Source organism: Babylonia areolata, chromosome 23 (assembly GCF_041734735.1).
Source record: "Babylonia areolata isolate BAREFJ2019XMU chromosome 23, ASM4173473v1, whole genome shotgun sequence".
Taxonomy (NCBI): domain Eukaryota; kingdom Metazoa; phylum Mollusca; class Gastropoda; order Neogastropoda; family Buccinidae; genus Babylonia; species Babylonia areolata.
The window spans coordinates 37,339,777-37,344,776 of NC_134898.1; the positions used below are offsets into that span (position 1 = coordinate 37,339,777).

The 5,000-nt window shown below is 41.1% G+C and overlaps 1 protein-coding gene across 1 annotated transcript in view; it reads left to right on the top strand.

The window, feature by feature from the left end:
* The window catches only part of LOC143297660 (uncharacterized), a 77,317-nt gene that overhangs the window by 637 nt on the left and 71,680 nt on the right, over positions 1 to 5,000 (top strand). The window lies entirely within an intron of this gene.

Below are 5,000 nucleotides of genomic sequence, written 5' to 3' on the forward strand. Positions count from 1 at the left end.
CCATACTACGCTTTCGGGGGTGTGCATGCTTGGTGTATTCTTGTTTCCATAACCGACCGAACGCTGACATGGATTACAGGATCTTTAACGTGCGTATTTGATCCTCTGCGTGCGTATACACATGAAGGAGGGTTCAGGCACTGGCAGGTCTGCACATATGTTGACCTGGGAGATCGGAAAAATCTCCACACTTTACCCACCAGGCGCTGTTACCGAGATTCGAACCTGGGACCCTCAGATTCAAAGTCCAACGCTTTAACCACTCGGCTATTGCGCCCGTCAGAATGAATTAAAATGAATAAACAATAAAATAGATATAATAAACAAACAAAAAGTATGCATGTAGGACTCTTTCTGCGTCTTTGTCTGTCTGTTGTCTGTCTGTCTGTCTGTCTGTCTGTCTGTCGCTCAATAATGAAATAAATTAAGTAAACACACAAAAAAGTATACATATAAGCCTCTTTCTATGTCTTTGTTTCCCTGTCTCTGTCTGTCTGTCGGTCTCTCTCTCTCTCTGGGTCTCTCTCTGTCTCTCTGTCTGTCTCTCTCTCTCATTAATGAAATAAAATAAATAAACAAACAAAAAAGTATACATATAAGTCTCTTTCTATGTCTTTGTTTCCCTGTCTCTGTCTGTCTGTCTGTCTCTCTGTCTCTATCTCTCTCTTAATGATGAAATCAATCAAATAAACAAACAAAAAGTATACCTTTAGGACTCTTTAGATGTCTTTGTTTCCCTCTGTCTGTCTGTCTGTCTGTCTGTCTGCCGATCATTCTTCGTTGTAGTAGCAGTAGATGTAGCAGTGTTAACAAAATTATTATTGTTGTGTCGTTATCGTTAATGTTGTTATTGTTATTGTTGTCACAAGGACAGATTGGTAGACTGGGTGATGCCTAAAATCTTTATCCTTGAGTAATAAAGTTTTTGAATCTCTCTCTCTCTCTCTCTCTCTCTCTCTCTCTCTCTCTCTCTGTGTGTGTGTGTGTGTGTGTGTGTGTGTGTGTGTGTGTGTGTGTGTGTGTGTGTGTGTGTGTGATGTTGTTGCCGCTTCCAAGAACTGATTGTTGTGTTGTTGTTGTTTTTTCAAATCCAACGTCGCGTATTCTTGTGGTTTATTTTGGAATGATATTCAGTTCTCCTCATTGATTAAGTAGTTTTGAAAATATGTATCTTTCTCATGTTATGAAAGAATTTTGCGAATACCTTCAAGTGATTAAAAAAACAAACAAAAAAAACCCCTCTCTTCTTTTGGGCTCTGTGTCTCTGTTTCAGTCTGTCTGCAACCCACCCCCACCCCCACCCCCATTTTTTTCTGCTTACTTTCTACCCGTTTCTCTTGAAATGCAATAAAAAAAAAAGGTATATATATATATATATATATATATATATATATATACTTGATTCCATTTTATACAGGCATGTTCATGATGTGCGTGTTTATTTGTTTATGTGTGTTTTTTTGCTTTTTCGTCATGCATGCAGGTATCCTGATTATACACATGCGTATGCTTATGCACGTATGTATTTGAGTGTGTCTGATGTCCTGTATGTACTTCATCAACCATTTATTTTTTGTGTGAATGTTTTGGTTTCATTTTCACTTTTCCCTGATATGAGAACTGGATTTTTTTTTTTAAGCATATGCATGCTTCTTCTTCTTCTTCTGCGTTCGTGGGCTGCAACTTCCACATTCACTCGTATGTAAACGAGTGGGTTTTTACGTGTATGACCGTTTTTGCCCCGCCATGTAGGCAGCCATACTCCGTTTTCGGGAGAGTGCATGCTAGGTATATTCTTGTTTCCATAAGCCACCGAATGCTGACATGGTTCACAGGATCTTTAACGTACTTATTTGATCGTCTGCTTGCGTATACACACGAAGGGGGTTCAGACACTAGCAGATCTGCACATATGTTGACCTGGGAGATCGGGAAAATCTCCACCCTTTACCCACCAGGCGCCGTTACCGAGATTCGAACCCGGGACCCTCAGATTCAAAGTCCAACGCTTTAACCACTCGGCTGTTGCTACTGCTAATTCCATTTCCCTCATTTGAAATGTTTGACTGTTCTTTCATCCTCTGTGAAAAAAAACCCAAAAACCAAAAAAACCTACAACACGCGGGACAAAAGCCAGTAAAGCTACCGGCACTTTGGTGGTCTTTATATAGTTAGTACAAACACCGACCAATACAAAACGTATGGCCATTGCGAACACACACACACACACACACACACACACACGTACACACACAAACAAACAAACAAAAAACACACACCACCTTCTCCCCCCTCACTCACTCTCTCTCTCTCTCTCTCTCTCTCTGTGTGTGTGTGTGTGTGTGTGTGAATGAAAACCTGACTCCGGTTAGGGACTGGGTCCCGACCTTTTTGTTCCGAGCCCTTAGAAAGGCTATGAGACCTTATGCCATCGACTTCTGGAATCTGCATGGTATCAGGCACAAACATGTTATAGCAAGCTCAGTGAAGATCTTATTCTGGGATGTCTTCTCCTATGACACCCAGTTCCTGAAGGGAATCACTTTATTTAAAAAAAGAAAAGACCAACTTATTTGGTTACATTGTTATGGTTTGTGGGACCAAAAACGGGAAAGAAAAAAAAGCAAGATGGTGGCACGTTAGTTTAGTGACTGAATCCGCATCAAAATTGTGTAGAATAACATACAAAACAAGAGAGGCAAGGCCTTCAAGACTCACTTGTGGCAAATTAAGTCCCCTATCTTTAATTACAGAGTAATTTCCCTTTTTTACTATCTGCACCAAAACGTTTGCAAAATAAATAAAATTTCCATGCTTAGCAAAAGAAGTTACTGTTTGAACAAAAAAGTATAATAGTGACTGCTCTTGTTGTTGAGTCAGAATATCAGATCAAAGTGCCAAGTTTAGAGAATACAAACAATATAAATATAACAGTAAATGCAGTTTGCATATAATTAGACTTCTTTTTTTGTGTGTCCATCCCAGAGGTGCAATTTTGTTTTAAACAAGATGACTGGAAAGAACTGAATTTTTCCTATTTGTATGCCTAATTTGGTGTCAACTGACAAAGTATTTGCAGAGAAAATGTCAATGTTAAAGTTTACCACGGACACACAGACACACACACACACACACACACACACAGAGACAGACAACCGAACACCGGGTTAAAACACAGACTCACTTTGTTTACACAAGTGAGTCAATAAGATTCGAAGTGCACAGAAAAAGGGTTGCAACATCTACTAGTAACCTAATGTCCATATCGTTTCATACATGCACAAAATTTGCCGATAAAATAAGTTCCTGAATTTGGGATGCTAAAATGAGTGTTTACCAAAACTTTGCTTGGCCTGAAACATACGACGTGTGTGAAATGAGTTTCTTTGACGATGTTTTCAGTATTTTTCACTGGATTTGAATTGTATGTGGATTCATTCATAATTATGTGAGTGGATTGATTCATTTTAACCTAGTTTTAATCGACCTTTTAACGTCATTATGTGCTCTCTTCGACTGTTTTAAGAACTGACGGGTCGGGTAATCAGCCCTGAAATGGCCCCTTTGTAATAATCGGTTGGGCTATAAGCAGGCATATCAATTTGATTTGATTTGACTCTTGTCCAGTTTTATTGTAACATTCTTTTTCTTTTCTCAAAGAACACATTCGGACAGACACGCAAGGACACATTGCCATTGTTTCATGTGAAACCTCCCACTCCCGGCCGGTTTTGGTTGCTGTTGTTGTTTTGTTTGTTTGTTTTCTTTCTCGATGTGGAGTATGGGAAATCTGGGAAGGAATGCGGCATAATGGTTAGGGCACTTATCTAGCTTGGAAGGGAGGGGCGGAATGGTTAAGACGCTTATTTAGCTGTGAAGGAAGGAGGCGGAATAGTTGAGATCTAGATGCTTATTTAGCTGTGAAGGAAGGGGGCGGAATAGTTGAGATGCTTATTTAGCTGTGAAGAAAGGCAGCGGAATGGTTAAGACGCTTATTTAGCTGTGAAGGAAGGCAGCGGAATGGTTAAGACGCTTATTTAGCTGTGAAGGAAGGCAGCGGAATGGTTAAGACGCTTATTTAGCTGTGAAGGAAGGCAGCGGAATGGTTAAGACGCTTATTTAGCTGTGAAGGAAGGCAGCGGAATGGTTAAGACGCTTATTTAGCTGTGAAGGAAGGCAGCGGAATGGTTAAGACGCTTATTTAGCTGTGAAGGAAGGCAGCGGAATGGTTAAGACGCTTATTTAGCTGTGAAGCAAGGAGGCGGAATAGTTGAGATGCTTATTTAGCTGTGAAGGAAGGCAGCGGAATGGTTAAGACGCTTATTTAGCTGTGAAGGAAGGCGGCGGAATGGTTAAGACGCTTATTTAGCTGTGAAGGAAGGAGGCGGAATAGTTGAGATGCTTATTTAGTTGTGAAGGAAGGGGGCGGAATAGTTAAGACGCTTATTTAGCTGTGAAGGAAGGCAGCGGAATGGTTAAGACGCTTATTTAGCTGTGAAGGAAGGCAGCGGAATGGTTAAGACGCTTATTTAGCTGTGAAGGAAGGCGGCGGAGTGGTTAAGACGCTTATTTAGCTGTGAAGGAAGGCGGCGGAATAGTTGAGATGCTTATTTAGCTGTGAAGGAAGGCGGCGGAATGGTTAAGACGCTTATTTAGCTGTGAAGGAAGGCAGCGGAATGGTTAAGACGCTTATTTAGCTGTGAAGCAAGGAGGCGGAATAGTTGAGATGCTTATTTAGCTGTGAAGGAAGGCGGCGGAGTGGTTAAGACGCTTATTTAGCTGTGAAGGAAGGCAGCGGAATGGTTAAGACGCTTATTTAGCTGTGAAGGAAGGAGGCGGAATAGTTGAGATGCTTATTTAGCTGTGAAGGAAGGGGGCGGAATAGTTGAGACGCTTATTTAGCTGTGAAGCAAGGGGGCGGATAGTTGAGACGCTTATTTAGCTGTGAAGGAAGGGGGCGGAATGGTTAAGACGCTTATTTAGCTGTGAAGGAAGGCGGC